At 42.9% G+C, this 20,707-nt stretch overlaps 1 protein-coding gene and 1 long non-coding RNA gene across 2 annotated transcripts in view; one reads left to right on the forward strand and one right to left on the reverse strand.

The window, feature by feature from the left end:
* The window catches only part of NDUFV2 (NADH:ubiquinone oxidoreductase core subunit V2), a 335,006-nt gene that overhangs the window by 140,627 nt on the left and 173,672 nt on the right, over window positions 1–20,707 (forward strand). The gene's annotated exons all lie outside the window — the stretch shown is intronic.
* Window positions 1–20,707, reverse strand: part of LOC126941139 (uncharacterized) — an 82,236-nt gene that overhangs the window by 47,055 nt on the left and 14,474 nt on the right. The window contains exon 2 of the long non-coding RNA XR_007721092.1: window positions 4,371–4,502. This is a non-coding gene — a long non-coding RNA (uncharacterized LOC126941139). The remainder of the gene's footprint in view (window positions 1–4,370; window positions 4,503–20,707) is intronic.

Below are 20,707 nucleotides of genomic sequence, written 5' to 3' on the forward strand. Positions count from 1 at the left end.
TCGGTCACCGGCTAATAAAGGACTCCTGAATTTGTCTCAAAGTGTGGCATCTCTCTAACTCGCTTGGTTACAACAGCATAAGAATGTAAATTTTTACCTACATTAAAAGGTTAAAAAAATTGTTTTGAAAGTTTAAGCAAGCTTTAAAACATTAATTATAAAAAACATTCTGTGTGTAAACATATTAGCTAAAGTTAAAGAGGTATCACCCAGTTTTTCTGTGATGTGTGGTGGTATTGTGGTGGACCTTTACTGGGCACTCTGCCGAATAACTGGAGTGGCACTTGTGCTTTAGTCCAGTTGGTTATCCCTTTCACCTTGGCATTTCATCAACCAGAGGGAGAAAAAATAAGATGTCATAAAGCAAGAGAAGCCCCTTATGGGTCTTTTGACTCTCACGTCCATTTAGACACAATTAGAGTCTCATGGGGAATACCAGATCAATTTAAAGCTTGAAATCAAATAGCTACAGGATTTGAGTCAATATTTTGGTAGGTGAGAGTTAATAAAAATGTAAATTAGATAAACTACATCTATTACAACCAACAGCAAAGAGCTTTTCATGAGTTAAAAGAAAAACTCATGTCGGCCCCAGCCCTGGGGCTACCTGACCTGACAAAACCCTTTACACCCTATGTGTCAGAAAGAGAAAAAATGGCAGTTAGACTGTGGGGCTCTGACCAATGCCAGTGGCCTATCTCTCAAAACAACTAGACGAGGTTTCCAAAGCCTGGCCCCCATGTTTAAGGGCCCTGGCAGCAACAGCCCTGTTAGCACAAGAAGCAGATAAACTAACCCTTGGGCAAAACCTGAATATAAAGGCCCCCCCCCATGCTGTGGTAACTTTAATGACTACCGAAGGACATCATTGGTTAACAAATGCTAGATTAACCAAGTACTAAAGCTTGCTATGTGAAAATCCCCACATAACCATTGAAGTTTGTAACACCCTAAACCCCGCCACCTTGCTCCCAGTATCAGAGACCCCAGGTGAACATAGCTGTGTAGAAGTGCTGGACTCAGTTTATTCTAGCAGGCCCAACCTCTGAAACCATCCTTGAACATCAGTATACTGTGAGTGGTATGTGGACGGGAGCAGCCTCGCCAACCCCTGCAAAGTGACTCTGAAGAAGACGACATGCCCTGCTCCAGTCATACTCAGAAGCTCACTGGTCCACGCATGGCTAAAGCATGAGAAAACATCGCAGGACTCATTTTCCTTAAAATTTAGAATTGTACAGTAAGGACTTTAACTGACCTTCCTCAGACTGAGGACTGTTCCCAGTGTATACACCAAGTCATGGAGGTAGGACAAAAAGTTGCTGCAGTCCTATAATTTTACGATCATTATAAGTGTACCGGGACTCTAAAAAAAAACTTGTTTGTATAATGCTATTCTATGCAAGGTATGTAGCCCAGGAAATGACCAACCTGATGTGTGTTTTGACCCATCTTAGCCTCCCATGACCACAGTTTTTTAAATAAGATTAAGGACTGAGGACTTGTGGAGGCTCATAAATGATATAAGTAAAGTGTTAGCCAAAACGAAAGAAAAAAGGGTGCCCAAACAAGTCACCTTGAAGTTTGATGTCTGTGCTGTCATTCAAAGTAATAAGTTAGGGATAGAATGCAATTATTTTAATTAGGAAAGAGGCTATATGGCAGAAAATAGGTACATTTTTCAGAATTAGGACTGTGTGGAAATGAATGTGGATACTGGTCTTGTGTCATTTAGGCTACTTGGATAAAAAATAAAAAAGATCCTGTCCACCTTCAGAAAAGGAAAAGTGGCCCTTCCTGTACCAGTGGTCAGTGTAACCCCTCAGAATTAGTAATAACCAACCCCTTTGATTCTCGCTGGAAAAAAGGGGAGCGTATAACCCTAGAAAATGAGAGGGCTGGACTAGATCCTCGAGTAAATATCGTGGTTTGAGGAGAAGTTTATAAACGCTCTCCTGAGCCAATATGTCAAACCTTCTATGATGAACTGAATGTGCCAGTACCAGAAATTCCAGGAAAAACAAAAAATTTGTTTTTGCAATTAGCTGAGCATGTAGCCCAGTCTCTCAATGTCACTTCATTTTATGTATGTAGAAGAACTGTAATAGGAGATCAATGGCCATGGGAAGCCCGAGAATTTGTACCTACAGACCCAGTTCCTGATGAATTCCCAGCTCAGAAGAATCACCTGATAACTTCTAGGTCCTAAAAGCCTCAATCATTAGACAATACTGTATATAGCAAGAGTAAGGAAGGACTTCACCCTTCCTGTAGGAAGATTCAGCTGCCTTAGGCAAAAACTGTACAATAATACTCCAAAAACAGCCACCTAGTGGAGTTCAAACCACACTAAGAAAAATCCATTTAGTAAATTCCCGAAGTTGCAAACTGTGTGAACCCACCCGGAGTCCCACCGGGACTGGACAGCCCCCACTGGATTATACTGGACATGTGGGCATGGAGCTTACACCAAATTACCCGACCAGTGGGAAAGTAGTTGTGTTATTGGCACTATTAAACCATCTTTCTTCCTACTGCCCATAAAAACAGGTGAACTGCTGGGCTTCCCTGTCTGGGCTTCCTGCAAAAAGAGAAGCATAGTTATAAAAAATTTAAAAGATGATGAATGGCCCCCTGAGAGAATAATACAATATTACAGGCCTGGTACTTGGGCACAAGATAGCTCATGGGGATGCCAGACCCCCATTTACACGCTCAACCAAATCATACGGTTACAAACTGTCTTAGAAATAATCACTAATAAGACTGGCAGAGCCTTGACTATTCTGGCCTGGCAAGAAGCTCCGATGAGAAATGCTATCAGAATAGATTGGCTCTCAACTACTTGCTAACAGCTGAAGGAGAGGTCTGTAGAAAATTTAACCTTACTAATTGCTGTCTACACATAGATGATCAAGGGCAAGTAGTTGAAGACATAGTTAGAGAGATGACAAAACTGGTACATGTGCCCGTGCAAGTGTGGCATGGATTTGATCCTGGGGCCATGTTTGGAAAATGGTTCCCAGGGCTAAAAAGATTTAAAACTCTTATAATAGGAGTTACAATAGGAATAGAAACCTGCTTATTGCTCCCTTGCTTGCTACCTGTATTTCTTCAAATGATAAAAAGCTTCACGCTACCTTAGTTCACCAAAATGACACCCCTATAGCAAAATACAGGCTAATAAGAGAAAAGGTACAAATTTATTTAACAGAGTTTTACATGACATGGGAACCTTCAGAAAGGAAGACCCAAAGAACCAGAGAAAAGTGTATTTTTATGCTTGGATGTTATGAAGAATGGACAGTCATATAGAAATGTGATTGTACAAAAAGCAGGTATGACCTAATGGTACTAAACTGTAGGGAACTCAGCAAGGCTTGTCTGTTCAGGTACTTCTTGGCCTCTCTGTCCTTTCCTCCAGGTACAGGGCAAGCCACCTGCACATGAGGGTCTTAAGATCTCCTTCCAGGGAAGGTAGATCAGAGAATTCCTTTATGTCCAGCTGTCACACAGAAAGGCTGGGGTAACCTTCTTGCTTCTGAGATCCACCCCATCATCTTCAGTTCAAAGAAGTTTGGGGTTGCATTTTCTGAGCCCTGATAATGATTTAGTAGAGAGAATTTAAAGCATCAAATGAGAGCTGAACTTCTGAATACTAAAAAGTACCCTAGGAATTATATCATTAAAACCAGTAGTGGCACTCATCCCCAAATTCATATGGAATCTCAGAGACACCGAGTAGCCAAAACAATCTTCAAAAAGCAGAACAAAGTTAGAGAAGTCACACTTCCTAATTTCAAAACTTACTAGAAAGCTACAGTAATCAAAACAATATGGTACTGGCAAGAAGACAAATACATAGACTAACAGAAGAGAATAGATAACCCAGAAATAAACCAGGCACATATGGTCAATTGATTTTTGACAAGGGTGCCAGGATCATTAAATTGGGCAAAGGGCAGTGTTTTCAACAAATGATGCTGGAAAAGCTGGACACTAAAGGGCACTAGATTTTAGTGTGGCATTATACCACCACAAATACGCCTTTTTGGCATGTGGATTGTCTCAAGCTAAGGCCAGTGAGAACACACAGACAAAGGAAAAGCTCTAAAAACAGTGTGCAAGTTTTTCTTTTATTTTTTAAAGGAAATTTCCCCTTGCAGAGATGACTTCTGAGTCTCCTATACCAGAAAGAAAAGGACATTTACTCTAATCAATGGAGATGGCACCAACTTAAATCTGTATAACATACCTTACTAAACAATGATAATTTCACTGGTCTTGTTTCTGTAACTTGCCTCCCCAACTCAGAAGCCCAAAGCCCCTTTCGTTTTAGCCTAAGAAGATATTTGAAACCATGATCTAACCTCTTTTTTGAGTAATTCATCTCCAGGCGCTTCCATGTGTACTTGTGCAACGAACACGTTAATGAACTTCTGTTTGGTCCTCTGTTAATCTGCCATTGTCCAGTCTTATTTGCGGGACCCCAGCTGGAGAACCTAAGATGGGTAGAGAAAAATACTTTTTTCCACACCTACAATATCCATATGCAAAAGAATGAACTTAGACCTTACAACATAAACAAAAATTAACTAAAAATGGGTTAAAGGTCTAAATGTAAGACCTAAAACTATAAAACTCAGAAAAAAACACTGGAGAAAACCTTCATGACATTAGATTTGGCAATGATTTCATGGGTATGACACCAAAAGCATAGTCTATGAAAAATAAACAGGCCAAGTGCAGTGGCTCATGCCTGTAATCCCAGCATTTTGGGGGGCTGAGGTAGGCAGATCACTTGAGGTCAGGAGTTTGAGAGCAGCCTGGTCAACATGGTGAAACCCTGTCTCTAGTAAAAATACAAAAAAAAAAAAAAAAAATTAGTGGGCATGGTGGCAGCCATCTGTAATCCCAGCTACTCAGGAGGCTGAGGCAGGAGAATCACTTGAAACTGGGAGGCGGAGGTTGCAGTGAGCCGAGATCACGCTACTGCACTCCAGCCTGGGCAACAAGAGTGAAACTTCTTCTCAATAAATAAATAAATAGGACTACATCAAAATTTAAAACTTTTGCATATCAAAGGATACTATCAAAAGAGTAAAAAACAAACCCCACAGAATGAGGAAAAATATTTGCAAGTCATCTGTCTGATAAGGGATTAATATCCAGAAAATATAAAGCACTCAACAACAACAAAAAATAAGCAACCCAATTAAAAAATAGGCAAAGGACTTGAATAGACATCAATAAGCAGATGAAAAGATATTCATCACTAGTCATTAGGGAAATGCAAATTGAAACTATGATGAGATATCAGTTCATACCCACAAGATTGGCTATTATTTTTAAAAATAGAAAATAGAAAATAAATATTGGACAGGATGTAAAGAAATTAGAATGCAAGTGCATTACTGGTGGGAATACAAAACAATACAGCTGCTGTGGAAAGCAGTTTGGTGGTTACTAAAAAAAAGATAAACATAGAATTAATATATAACCTAGAAATTCAACTCTTGGATATACACCCAAAGAACTGAAAGCAAGGATTTACACCAAGACTTGTGCATGAATGTTTATTGCAGCATTATTCACAATAGCACCCCATCCCACCACCACCAATTTTGAGTTATACGACTTACACATAAAATGGAAGAGGATAGGAAATAGACTCTTAAATGGCAAAAATCTGAAAGAGTGAAAGCCTAGTTTTATTTATTTATTTATTATTTTTACTTTTTGTTTTCTTTTTTGAGACAGAGTCTCACTCTGTTTCCCAGGCTGGAGTACAGTGGCACCATCTCAGCTCACTGCAACCTCCGCTTCCCAGGTTCAAGCAACTCTCCTGCCTCAGCCTCCTGATAGCTGGGACTACAGACACGCCACCACACCCAGCTAATTTTTGTATTTTTAGTAGAAATGGGGTTTCACCATGTTGGCCAGACTAGTCTCAAACTCCTGAACTCAGGTGATCGGCCTGCATTGGCCTCCCAAAGTGCTGGGATTATAGGCATGAGCCACCATACCTGGCCTAAAGCCTAGTTTTAAATTCACAGTGCAGGGTCCTTGAGCCCACGAAGATGCCCCATAAATGTTTGATGAATGAGTACTCATGTTTCAAGGCCCAGTTCAAATGTCATCTCCTTCAAGAAGCTCTCCTCTCTTAGCCTGCATGCTCTGTGCTCTGGTGGAATGATTGTGTGTCTATTACAGAGGGTGGAGTGGGGGAGGGACAGTGATTTAACAGAGTGGACCAAGCACAGCTTACATTCCAGTCCCTGCTCTGTCCTAAGCTGTGTGATTTTGGACAAGTTACTTAGCCTTCCTGAATTTCCTCAATGGAAAGCAGAGCAGTCATTCCTACCTCTTAGAATTGCTCTGAGCATTATTAAACGGCCATACACAACGAGCACAGAGCACTCAATAAATGCTATAATCATTGCTATGATGACCACATCCCTATTCTTATAGCAGTAGACTGAATCCTCCCTAGAAAGAACATATCTACCTCTGTACCCCTTTTGTAATCGCGTGATGGTTCTTCCTGACTGCTGCACAGACAAAACCAATTCACTGAGACTGTGGTATTGCAGTAAAGAAATAGTTAAATTAACGCAAGGCTGGCTACATGACAGAACTGGAGTTATCACTCAAATGAGTCTCCCTGAAGGCTCAAAGGGAAGAGTTTTTCAAGGATATAGTTGGTGGGCAGGGGACTAGGGAATGGGTGCTGCTGATTGGTTGGGGATGTAATCATCAGGGTGTGGAAACAGCCCTTATGTGCTGAGTCCACTCCTTCATGAGGCCACAGGACCAGTTGAGTCATGAGTCATGGGTCTCAGTGAGGTCATTCTGAAAGACATCCAAAAAAACCAATCTTAGGTTCTACAATAGTGATGTTATCTATAGGAGCAATTGGGGAAGTCACAAATCTTGTGATCCTTGGCACATGACTCTTGAGCAGTAAGGGATTAGGATTATAGAAACTATGCCTACAAGCCAGGTGTGGTGGCTCACCCCTGTAATCCCAAGCACTTTGGGAGGCCAAAGTGGGCAGATTGATTGAGCCTAGGAATTCCAGACCAGCCTGGGAAACATGGCAAAACCCCATCTCTACTGAAAATAGAAAAATTAACCAGGCATAGTGGCCCATGTGTGTAGTCCCAGCTACTCTGGAGGCTGAGGTGGGAGGATCACCTGAACCCGGGAGGCAGAGGTTTCAGTGAGCTGAGATCACACCACTGCACTCCAGCCTGGGCCACAGTGTGGCCCTGGTGTGGTGGCACATGCCTGTAATCCCAGCTACTCCAGTGGCTGAGGCCTGAGAATCATTTGAACCTGGGAGGCAAAGGTTGCAGTGAGCAGAGATAGTGCCACTGCACTCTAGCCTGGGTGATAGAGTGAGACTGAAAAAAAAAAAAAAGAAAAAGAAAAAAGGAAAGAAAGAAAAAGAGAGAGAGGGAGGGAGGAAGGCAGGGAGGAAGGAAGAAACTATGCCTACATTTTAGCAGATTCAGGCCCCTTCCATAATCCTAATCTTGTGGCCTTCGCTGGTTTTACAAAGATGGTTTCAGTCCCCTGAACGAGGAGGTAGTTAGTTTCAGAGAGGGGCTATTATCATCCCCACTTCAAAGTTAAAATATAAACTAAATTTCTCCCATTGTTAGCTGGCCCACACCCAGGAATGAGCAAGGATAGACTGTGAGGCTAGCAGCAAGATGGAGTCAGCCCTGCTAGATTTCTGTCACTGTCATAACATTTGCAAAGGCGATTTCACGTTTTCCCTCACTCAGACACATAGCTCCTGGCCCCTGGTCAAGAGTCAGCTAATGAATGAGTGAGCAAATGAGTGAATGAATGAATGCATGTTAAATCAACCTATTGTCCAGGGGGGTCTCCTGGGGTCGGAATGGCTGGAGACAGGGAAGCTCAGGAATATCACCCACAGCACCAACCTCAGACATTCAGCCTCTTTCATTCCATCTAAGCCCAAAGCAAATACTTACCTTCATGTGGTAACCAGTGGCCTCCCCCAGCCAGTTCCTCAGGACCTGAGGGTGCTACAGCCTCCAAATTGCCCTTATGCCAAGGACTTCTGCCAAAAGGTGGTATCACTTGGCTTGTGTTTTGGATTTCAGTATTATTTGTTTTTCCTCCTGCTCATGACCTTTCATAATGTGTGAAACATGATATTCCCAGCAGCTTGCTCATTCCTCTATTTTTAGGAAAATATTATAGGGGCAGAAGGAAAACTTCTTCTGAAGGTTTACTGAAAAATCAACTTACAAAAGTCAGATGAATTGGAGGAAAAGCATACAAAATATGGGGAGCATCACAGAGTGATTACCCAACCCACCAATGGGTTGCAGAAGCTTCTGTGTGAGCTCAGAGCATGGTCAAAACAAGGCTATGGTGATGAATCTGGTTATGGGAGGGGAGGGGAATGAGAGCTGGCTAGCAAAGAAAGTCTTGTTATGTAAATAAAACCACAGGCAGCAGCCCTCAGAAAGAATAGATGCTAAATGTTTCTTTCAGACCTTTAAAATTGACAGATTCTTAGTTCATCTTTCCTGGATTATGACAAGTGAGAGCCTGGCTTCCTCTATGCAGATTCTCTGTAGATGCAAATTTTCCCCACAAAAGACAGCTTTGCAGGGCTACTTCTGTATGCTGGCTCTCTGGCAGCCATCTCGAAATATGTCAAAGAAATGTATTTTAGAGTAAAATATTTTTATTTCCTTCATTATCAAAAAGTAATGTGCTATTTCTGTAACTGCATTTTCCCTGTTAGTTCAATAGCGGTGACACGTGTTGTCGTGTTTATTAACGATAAACCAGTGGTTCTAACCTGGGGAGTGGGTGAGTAATTTTCCCCCTGAGAGGACATTTTACAATGTCTGAAGACATTTGGCGGGAGGCAGTGCTAGGAGCATCTAGTGGCCAGAGGCCAGGGAGACTGCTACCATCCTGCAATGCAGAGGACAGCCCTTACCACATAGAATTATCTGTCTCAAAACATCAGTGGTGTTGAGGTAGAAGCATTGCTCTGTAACCTAAGAGAAGAAAGGCAGTTATCACTGTTAAATGGTAGTTTTCAAAAAAGACAAGATCATGACTCTCATACAGATATTAAAAATGAACCCATGGTAAAGATTCTATTTTACCCATGAGGGAAGCAGACAAATACTATAGCCAGTTTAAAAGAAACTCCAAAGAGCAAATTTATGGATCAGTTGTATGAAAATTGATATGCAAATTGAGGCACAATGGTTTTCCCACAGTGGGAGGGAAGTTAATTGAACCTCCAGCAGACGGGACATAATTTGCATCCTACACTGTGGAGTGGGCGGGTGATTTACAGTGATTTACAGAACTGTAAAATAGCTCCCATGGAACCAGAATCATACAGAAGGGTGTTCTGTGAACTACATCAGGGCAAAACACTGATGCTTGTCAGAATTAAATGTTTGTTCCATGAAGGTCAGTTTCAAGTCATTTGAGGATGAAGGACTAACTCAAAGAAAAGTTTCAACATCAGAGTATTATTTTTATTTTCTTAGTAGAGTCTCATTCTTTTACCCAGGCTGGAGTGGAGTGGCACAATTTTGGCTCACGGCAACATCCAGCTCCTAGGTTAAAGCGATTCTCCTGCCTCAGTCTCCCAAGTAGCTGGGATTACAGGCACCTGCCGCCATGCCCAGCTAACGTTTGTGTGGTTTTTTTGTGGCAATGGGGTTTCACCATGTTGGCCAGGGTGGTCTCAAACTCCTGACCTTGGGTGATCCACCCACCTCGGCCTCCCAAAGTGCTGTAATTACAGGCATGAGCCACCATCCCTGGCCTCATCTGGTTGTTTAGAACAGACTTTCTGAAGCTTCAATGTGCATATGATCACCTGGGATCTTCATGTCTAGGATGAAGTTTGAGTCTTGGTGTTTGTAACAAGCTCCCAGGTTAGGCCAGCCAATACTACCAGCTGATGGACACGCTTTGAGTAGCAAAGGTTAGAGAAAAGAAATTTCTTTATTACAAAGTAAGGAAACCAAAGACACAAACACTACAAATAGGTGTGGTTATAGATCTCACTAGTCTCTTGAGCTGAGAAATAAGCCTTTGAAATCCTTAAAACACCCAAAGCATCAGAATTTGCAGGACACGGACCAGACAAGGATGCTGGGACTTCTCTTTGGTGTGGAAGACTAGTACATCCAAAAAAGATGTAGTCACCCAACAGGTTCTTCCTGCTACTGCACAGACAACGCCAGTTCACTGAGTCCATGGTATTGCAGTAAAGAAAGAGTTTAACTTGAGGCCAGCCACATGGGAGAACTCAAGTCACTCTCTCCACAGGCTCAGAAGCTAGAGTTTTTCAAAGATAGTTGGTGGACACTGGACTAGAGAATGGGTGCTGCAGATTGGTTGGGGATGCAATCATAAGGAGGCAGGAGAACAGGATCTGGAGGCGGGGAACATAAGGCCAATTCACGCTGACTTCCTAGAACTAAATCAAATGGAAACGCTTCCATTATGGCAGGAAATATCCTCTCCATTTACATAGGGCATACACCAAGTAACCAAAAGGAACCTCTAGAAGGTATTTAAACCCAAGAAAATTCTGTAACTAGGCTCTTGAGCTCCTATGCTCAGGCCCACTCCCACCCTGTGGAGTGTATTTTTCATTTTCAATACATCTCTGCTTTTGTTGCTTCATTCTTTCCTTGCTTTGTTGGTGTGTTTTGTCCAATTCTTTGTTCAACATGCCAAGAACCTGGACACCCTCCACCAGTAATAATAGAGTTATGGAAAACAGTCTTTGTGTGCTGAGTCCACCTCTGGGTAGGGGCCACAGGACCGGTTGAATCAGGAGACCTGGGTCCAGGTGGGGTCAATCTGAAAAACACCTCAAAAGGCCATTCTTAGGTTCTACAATAGTGATGTTATCTATAGGAGCAACTGGGGAACTCACAAATCTTATGACCCCTGGCCACATGACTGCTGAGCAGTAAGGGATTATAGAAATTATGCTTAAATTTTAGCAGAATTCAGGCCCCGCCCATAATCTTAATCCTGTGGCCTTTCATTAGTTTTACAAAGGTGTTTTCAGTCCCTGAACAAGGAGGAAGTTAGTTTTAGGGAGAAGCTATTATCATCCTTGTTTCAAAGTTAGACTATAAACTAAATTACTCCCACGATTAGCTTGGCCTATGTCCAGGAATGAGCGAAGACAGCCAGCCTGTGGGGCTAGCAGCAAGATGGAGTCAGCTATGCCAGGCTTCTGTCAGTCATAACCTTTGCAAAGGTGGCTTTAAAGATGGGAGGGGTTGCCTTTGGGGAGTCCAGGATGAGGTAAAAATAATAAACAAACAAAATAATAAAGAAAGCAAAGATGGGAGGGGTGAATGTTGGGTAAAAGATAAGGCTTTAAGTCAATTTTAAATAATGAGGTTCAGAAAATGTGACTAAGTATGGAGTTTATTCAAGCCCAAAGGTTGAAGATGGCCACCTGGGAGACATCAACTCCAAATGACGGGGATTAGTGTTTCCAAGATGGAGAAGTTCAGGTTTCACTTATGTAGGCAGAGACAGAGAAGTTTTAGCAGGATTACAACATTTTCCATAGGAGACCAGTGCACATGTTGAAGTGGCCGCATTGTCTGGGGTAAATACCCCGGTTCGTCATTTCGTGCCAGGAAAATTTCGGACATGAACACAGATGAGGATTTTAGGAGCAGAGGTTTAATAGGCAAAAGAAAGAGAAAGGAAAACGGTTCTCTCTAGTAAGAGAGAGGGGCTCCTGAGAGGAAAAAGACTGGCTGGTGGAAGAGTCCGTTAGATTTTATAGGCAGGCTTGAGGAGGCAGTGTCTGATTTACGTAGGGCCCACAGGTTGGTTCCATCAGGTGTGATGTAACATAGCACATGGGGAAGGCTGGCCACTCCACCCTAATCTTATTATGCAAATGGGCTTTCCAGTTGACCAGCACCATCTTGCCTGCTCCTTACTGTACAAGTGGCTGGTAAAGGGAGAAGGAAAGATGGAGCCACCATTTTGAACATGCCTAATCCCAAGTAGCTTTCTCTGCCAGCGTTCACCCGTGCAAGCTTCCAGCTTGGTTATCTATGTCTGCAGCTCAATTTTACAGGCCGCTCTTTGTTAGAAAAGGATTTGGGGGCTGCTTTTCATTAAAAAAAAAAACCTTACTGAGGACTCCAGTAATGTCACTATCTGCCTAGATAATTTCCTCTTAACTCCTATATCAATGTTATAGCAATTTGGTTACAGATTGCTACTATTAACGGAAAAGTCAAACTCTGTAAGTTATTTTAAAGAGTTCCATTCTGAGCCTATATGAATGACTGAAGCCTAGGGAAACACAGTCTCATCAGGTCCTGAGAAAGTGCACCCAAGGAAGTTGGGCTACAGTTTTGTTTTGTACACTTTAGGGAGGCCGGAATTACAGGCAAACACATAAATCAGTGAATGGAAGGTACACGTTGGTTTGGCCTGAAAAGGTGGGATATCTTGAAGTGGAGACTTCTGGGTTATAGGTAGATTCAGAGATTCTTTATTTTGCAATTGGTTAAAGGAGTAAGGCTCTGTCTAAAACTTGGAGTCAGCAGAAAGTAATGTTTTTTGTTTTTTTGTTTTTGTTTTTGTTTTTGTTTTTGTTTTTGTTTTTTTGAGACGGAGTCTCGCTGTGTGGCCCAGGCTAGAGTGCAGTGGCCAGATCTCAGCTCACTGCAAGCTCCACCTCCCGGGTTTACGCCATTCTCCTGCCTCAGCCTCCCGAGTAGCTGGGACTACAGGCGCCCGCCACCTCGCCCAGCTAAGTTTTTGTATTTTTTAGTAGAGATGGGGTTTCACCGTGTCAGCCAGGATGGTCTCGATCTCCTGACCTCGTGATCCGCCCGTCTCGGCCTCCCAAAGTGCTGGGATTACAGGCTTGAGCCACCGCGCCCGGCCAGAAAGTAATGTTTTATGATGAGAATGCTATGTAGCAAGATTCATGGCTTGCAGATATGACTTAACCGTTGCCTTGCATGGCCTTAGTCTTGTTTATGATTTGGTATCTTATTGCCACAAAAAGTCTGTTCTGTCAGCTGTATAATCTCTATTTTAACGTTAATACTGATCAGTTACTGTGCCTAAACTCCAGAAGGAGAGGGTATAAGAAGAGGTGTCCAACCTCCCTTCCCATTGTGACTGGGAATTCCGTTTTTAAGGTTTTTCTGGGGTCCCCTTTGTCAAGAGGGTGTCTGTTCAGTTGGTCGGGGACTTAGGATTTTATTTTTAGTTTACACTACGTTCCAAGGAAGATTACTTTATTACTCCATGAGTAGGGGCAGTGATCTAAGGGGTTCTTGTTTTTTATAGGAAAGAAAAGGGCAGATGTTGCAGCTGCATGCCACGTGACTCGGGCCACATAGCCACATTCCTCCCAAGGCTCAGAAGAATCTAAAGTTCCAACAGCTCTAAGTTTGAATTATTTCATTTCACAAAGGGCAAGGACTTTAGAGAGTAAGACAGGGGAAGGAGGATGAAGTGTTCTCCTGGAGAGAGGTGAGGTCTGCAGGCGTATCGGGAACCCACCCCCGATGGTTAATGTGGGTTCTTTTCTATTTCCTAGGTGTCTAGGCTGGTTTGAGAAATAAAGGGAAAGAGTACAAGAGAGAGAAATTTAAAGCTGGGTGTCCAGGGGAGACATCACATGTCGGCAGTTTCCGTGAGGTTCCCCCGGCCGTAACACCAGCAAGTTTTTATTAGTGATTTTCGAAAGGGGAGGGAGTACACGAATAGGGTGTGGGTCACAGAGATCACATGCTTCACAAGGTAATAAAATATCACAAAGCAAATGGAGGCAGGGCGAGATCACAGGACCACCGGATAGGGCGAAATTAAAATTGCTAATGAAGTTTCAGGCACGTATTGTCATTGATAACATCTTATCAGGAAACAGGGTTTGAGAGCAGACAACCTGTCTGACCAAAATTTATTAGGTGGGAATTTCCTCGTCCTAATAAGCCTGGGAGCACTACAGGAGACCGGGGCTTATTTCACCCCTTCTTCGATTGTAAAAGGCGGTCACCCTAAGGGAGCCATGTATAGACCTACCCTCGGGGTGCATTCTTTTTCTCAGGGATGTTCCTTGCTGAGAAAAAGAATTCGGCAATATTTCTCCTATTTGCCTTTGAAAGAAGAGAGATACGGCTCTGTTCCATCTGGCTCACTGGTGGCCAGAAGTCTTCTCTCTCTTGTTCCCTGAACATTGCTGTTATCCTGTTCTTTTTTCAAGATGCCCAGGTTTCATATTGTTCAAACACACATGCTCTACAAACAATTTGTGCAGTTAGCGCAATCATCACAGGGTCCTGGGGCAACATATATCCTCCTCAGTTTACAAAGAAGATGACAGGATTAAGAGATTAAAGACAGGTGCAGGAAATCATCTGTACCTGTCTTTTGATTGGGGAAGTGATAAGTGTTCATGAAATTGTCACAATTTATGTTCAGAGATTTCAGTAAAGACAGGCATAAGAAATTATAAAAGTATTATTTTTGGGGAACTAATAAATGTCCATGAAATCTTCACAATTTATGTTCTTCTGCCACGGCTTCCGCCAGTCCCTCCATTCAGAGTCCCTGACTTCCCGAAACACAGGCACAGCCTGGGAGCATGGGGGCGTGGAGACAGGGTGCGGCTTTGGGACAATCACCTAGTGAAGGAAACCAAACTATGTCACCCCAAAATATATTTCCTTGACATATTTCAATATGACTCTTCAGAAGAGCTAGAAATGCAAGAATAGCTGAAAAGCTGTTTTTCGTGGGTGAGGTTTGCATCTGTAGAGAAAATCTGCTTTTATGCAGCCAGCCTTTCTCTTTTTCTGCCTTGTCCAGATCCAGGAAAGATTAACTGAGAGTCTGACACCTTTGAAAACCTGAGAGAAACATTTACCATCTATCCTCTCTGGGGTCTGCTACCTCTGAGGTTTCATCTACAAAACAAGACCCCCTTTACTAGCCAGGCCTCCTTTTCTCTCCCTCCCATAAACTCGTTTTACCACCATAACCTGTTTTGCCACGATCCAAGCCTCTGTTCTTTCTGTAACCTCAAGATGGTAGGAAAACAAAAGAACTTATCTGAGGAATGCAAGTCCTTTTAATTATCACACCTGGAGAGACATTAAAATGAGACCTCAATCACATCCTACTCCCTGCCTGAGCTATGTAATCATCTCTTGAAACTGCTTGCTACTGCCACAAGTAGCTATAAATTAACCTAATAACATCGCACCAGACACTAAAACTCACACCCTATAGCTTAACCATTATAACCCATCACTAATCAATGTTACTTCTATAAAACAATGAGAATTCCTGACAACAACTTTGCATTTGCCCACTGCCAGATCCCCTTTTTTTGGCCTATAAAAATCCACTTGTGGTCGGGCGCGGTGGCTCACGCCTGTAATCCCAGCACTTTGGGAAGCCAAGGCAGGCAGATCACTTGAGGTCAGGAGTTCCAGACCAGCCTGGCCAACATAGTAAAACCTCATTTCTACTAAAAAATACAAAAATTAAACCGGGAGTGGTAGTGCATGCCTATAATCCCAACTGTTCAGGAGACCGAGGCAGGAGAATCACTGGAACCTGGGAGATGGAGGTTGCAGTGAGCTGAGATCACACCATTGCACTCCAGCCTGGGCAACAGAGTGAGACTCTGTCTCAAAAATAAATAAATAAAATAAAATAAAATAAAAATCCACTTGTAACTGCTGCACTTCAGAGATTCTATTCAGGTCAACTTGAATCTATGCTTCCAGGTTGGAATCCTCAAACCTGGCCCCAATAAACTCTCTACTTATATTCATTTTACCTGAGCTTCTTCCATTTAGGTCACCAATGGTGTGAAAGCATCAACCATTTGGCCATTGCTTTGAGATCTTTGTAAGACTAAATCTGCCTTCTGTCAGTTGATTTTTCAGTGAACCTTCAGAGGGTGATACAGTTTAGATCTGTGTGCCACCAAATCTCATATCGAATTATAATCCCCATGGTTAGACGTGGGACCTGGTGGGAGGTGATTGGATCCTGGGGTTGGAGTTCTCAGGAATGGGTTAGCACCATCCCCTTGGTGCTATTCTCATGAGTGAGTTATCGTGAGATCTGGTTGTTTAAAAGTGTGTGTCATCTCCTCAGTTTCTCTTCGTCCTGTTCTGACCATATAAGACACCTGCTTCCTCTTGGCCTTCCGCCAGGATTGTTAGCATCCTGAGGCCTCCCCAGAAGCAGAAGCTGCTATACATCCTAAGCAGCCTGCAGAACTGTGAGGCATTGAACCTCTTATAATTTACAAACTACCCAGTCTCAAGTATTTCCTTATAGCAGTGCAAGAATGTGCTTCTTAACTATCAGCAGCAATATCAGGAAATTCTTGCATCTACATCTTAATCAAAACCAAAAATAAGCCAGGTACGGTGGCTCACGCCTGTAATCCCAACACTTTGGGAGGTTGAGGCGGGCAGATCACCTGAGGTCCGGAGCTCGAGACCAGCCTGGCCAACATGGTGAAATCCCATCTCTACTAAAAATTCAAAAATTAGCCTGGCATGGTGGCATGCACCTGTGGTCCCAGCTACTCGGGAGACTGAGGCAGGAGAATCTCTTGAACCCAGGGGAGGGGGGTGGCAGGTAGGTTGCAGTGAGCCGAGATTGCGACACTGCATTCCAGCCTGGGTGACAGAGCAAGACTCTGTCTCAAAAAAAAAAAAAGAATAGACCAAGACATGAGATGGGGAGTTTGGAAGTGAAGTGTATTCCTAGATGTTTAGTATGCAAAGCATGCCTGTAATTAGACTTTTTTATAACTCACTTCACTCATTTACAGTTACTGTCTGACTCTCAGAGGTATTTGAGTTTCATCCTTGGTATCAACCTAATATAAGAAAATGTTTTCCTCAGATTTCTTTGGAAGCAAAGTGTATTCCTAGGTGTTTAATATGCAAAGCATGCATGTAATAAAAGACTATTTTTTAAAAACTAACTTCACTCATTTACAGTTACTGCCTGACTCTCAGAGGTATTTGAGTTTCATCCTCTGTGTCAACCTAATGTAAGAAAACGTTTCCCTTGACTCAAAAGGGCCTACTGACACAGTAGCGAAATGTAATACACGGATCTTGTTTGGTGCATAATTCAAACAAACTAACCCTGATAAAACAGTTTTGAGACAATCTGTAGAGTATAAACATTGCCTGAGATTTAGATGGTATTAAGAAATTACTGTTGGATTTTTTTTTAGTGTGACAATGGTATTTTTATTACTTTAAAAAGTATTCATCTGTTAAAAAGATATGCAGTGAAATATTTACAGGTGAAAAGACATGACTTATGGGATTTGCTCTAAAATATTCTGAAGAATGTGCACTTTTGAAAATTTTCCATAATAGATGGTTTAAGAAAAACAGTGTCTCCCCCGACGAGTCTAAACGTCTGGCCCATTCTCATGCAAAGCAGCATTTGGCTTCTTTTATCTTTTGTTCTCTTTGTTACTCCGACTAAGACTACACATCAACACTCCTGCCATATTGCTAACTTCTTTCCTTCCGCTGGAAAGCTTCCTTTTGATAGCATAATTCATTTAAATATATTTAGATGAGCTGATAGTGTTTTTATTTAAAATATTCATTTTAAAATTTTATATTTGTATATTATGTGTTTGCATTTTATATATTTATATATAATAAATTAAATTATAATTTAAAATAAAATTTAAAAGTATTTATTTTAAAATGAGAATATTAATAGTTCTGGAAATGTTTTGTCTCCATTGGGCCTTAGTGCCAGCCAGCCAGACAAGGTTGATGTTGCCACATTACCAGCAGAGGCCTGGCTGTGTCCTGGGCACACCGTTGAGGGTCCTGCAGGGCCTCTTCCCTCGATGCCTTCACTGCTCCCCACTGAGCTCCATAACACAGTCCGAGGATGGGCCAGTGATGTGGTTCACACAGGGGGAGCCCACGCCACAGGGGCTACCGAGGAGACACTCGTACTCTGATGATAATCACAGGGACTCAGATTTCCAATACACTCGTCTTTCGGTCAGCCTACATTCCAGACAAGAGCTTCCTTGAGAAATTCCCTGAAGCTAAAAATGATCCTTCCCAGGTCTAAAAATTATAGTTCTCTATTCCCATGTCTGGCACAATTACCTTCCAAAGGGCATATGTGCCCAACAGGCCCTGAGCGTCAGCTAGCTTGAGTCTCACACGCTTAAAGAAAGGGAAGCAGTGCACTGAAATGAGTGGTCCACACCCTCTCACCAAACCAGGGAAAGCGGAAGCTAACTCACTTGTCAAGGGAACATGTGGAGCTTTTCGTAACACTAGGACCATATTATCAACCTTGAAGGTTCTTATTTTATAGTTTATCCACAATTTTTTTATTTTTTTGAGATGGAGTTTCACTCTTGTTACCCAGGCTGGAGTACAATGGCGCAAACTCAGCTCACTGCAACCTCCGCCTCCCAGGTTCAAGGGATTCTCCTGTCTCAGCCTCCCAAGTAGCTGGGATTACAGGGACCCACCACCACGCCCAGCTAATTTTTGTATTTTTAGTAGAGACAGGGTTTCACCATGTTGGTCAGTCTGGTCTTGAACTTATGACCTCAAGTGATCCACCCACCTCGGCCTCTCAAAGTTAATTATAGGCGTGAACCACTGTGCCCGGCCAATTTTAAGGGTACCATAAAAGACTCTCGGTCCTTGGTTCAGAGGTTACAGGACACAACTTGGTCATTTACATCCTAGGCACAGATTGCCTTTGGGTGAATGGAAAAAGGTGGCAGGATAAGGTGTACATTACTAGACACAGGTCCCAGACTCATTCTTAGCAAGCTGTGTGAACTTGGACAAGTCTATTAACATCCTTGCTGTATCCTGTTTCCTGTATATGTGAGTGAGAGACTGAATAGAAACATGGACAACAGCCAGACCACATATAAACATAGAACTCTGACCCGCAATCTGCAGTGACCAGCCCAGGAAGCCAACCTACTATTTACGAGTCACCCTTAGAGAAAGTCAGATCACTCTCTCCAGCAAACAATCCAAACTGGACAATCACCCCCTGTAACAATTGGCCCCAAATGTTCAAGACTTAATAATTAACTGGCAGCTTCCCTACTTTTTGTCCCTGCTCCCAAATTAGGACCAATCAGAGAAAATAAAATATGCACCCCTAACCAATCGCATGGGATGACCTACTCCTACTTAGCCACTCATACCTTCCCCGTGGTGACAGCTTCCAATCTGAAGCTGTCCTTTTTCATGTCGCCCAGGCTGGAGTGCAATGGTGCAGTCTCGGCTCACTGCAACCTCTGCCTCCCAGATTCAAGCAATTCTTGTGTCTCAGCCTCTCAAGTAGCTGGGATTACAGGCACAAGCCAGCACACTTAGCTAATTTTTGTACTTTTAGTAGAGGCAGGGTTTTGCCATGTTGGCCAGGCTGGTCTGGAACTTCTGGCCTCAAGTGATCCACCTGTATCAGCCTCCCAAAGTGTTGGAATTATAGGCAGGTGCCACTGTGCCTGGCCAAGCCTTCTTTTTTCTACTAGAAAGCTTTTCCACATCTCTGCCTGCCTTTGAATCTCTGCCAAAATGCAAGTGATGGTGGCTGACTCCCTTAGAAGTTCTGACTACACAGCCTTTGCTCATTCTCATTTGGGTGGTCTTCATTCATTTCCACATGAGACAGGGTAGACTAAATGATTGATCTAGTGTCCTCATGCTTTTGGATTCTACAAGAATTTACATTTGGTCAACAAGTATTTACTGTGAATCTAATTAAATGCCAGTCAGTGTGCTAGAGGCTAGAGGTATTTGGTGAGTTTCCAGCCTAGTGAGGGAGACACTGGTACATTAAATAATTACACAAATGAATGTAAAATTGCAGCTGTGATGAGGCGCCATACACCATGCATGAGTGCCTAAAACAGTTGGCCTAAGTCAGGGAGCCCAGGGAGGATTTCCCCGAGGAAGTGGCACTTACACTGAGATTTGAAGAGTCTTAAGAGTTTACCAGGTGAAGAAGAGGAAAGAGAAGGAAAATCCAGGCCGAGGTCATGGGGTGTACGAGGGTGTGGATGAAGGTGAGCCCAGATGGGGCACACAGAGCATGGGGGACAATGACAGGTGAAGTCTGAGAGAGAGGAAGGGACCAAGCCACACAGGGTCTCATAGGCACCCTTAAGGAGTTTTGTCTCTATCCAGACACTAGCAACAACTGCAACATAATGACACTGTCCCCACAGGTCCACAAGAATTGCATGCTGGGTTCTAGACAGAAATATAGTTGTAATGAAGCATTAATCAGGCTGCACTCTGGTCCACTTCCTTGCTGCTGAAAGTCACCTGACCACTGGCATCTCCATTGCTCCCATAGACAGGATTGCTGACATTAAGGTCCTAAGACTGCCTAAGAATTGATTGGCATCTCCATTGCTCCTAGACATAGGATCGCTGACATCAGAATCATAAAGTCTTTGCTTAAGGATGCTTAAGATGTTTCTCAGACCCCAAATTCCAGTGAAACAGCTGACGCCAACCAGTTTGAAGACCCCATGGAGGAATGGGATCAGCATGAGAACACAGCTTCTTCATCTCCCTGTCCCATGACTTCACCCTGCACTCTTCAACCAATCAGCAAT

This window comes from Macaca thibetana, chromosome 18 (assembly GCF_024542745.1).
Source record: "Macaca thibetana thibetana isolate TM-01 chromosome 18, ASM2454274v1, whole genome shotgun sequence".
In the NCBI taxonomy this organism is placed as follows: Eukaryota; Metazoa; Chordata; class Mammalia; order Primates; family Cercopithecidae; genus Macaca; species Macaca thibetana.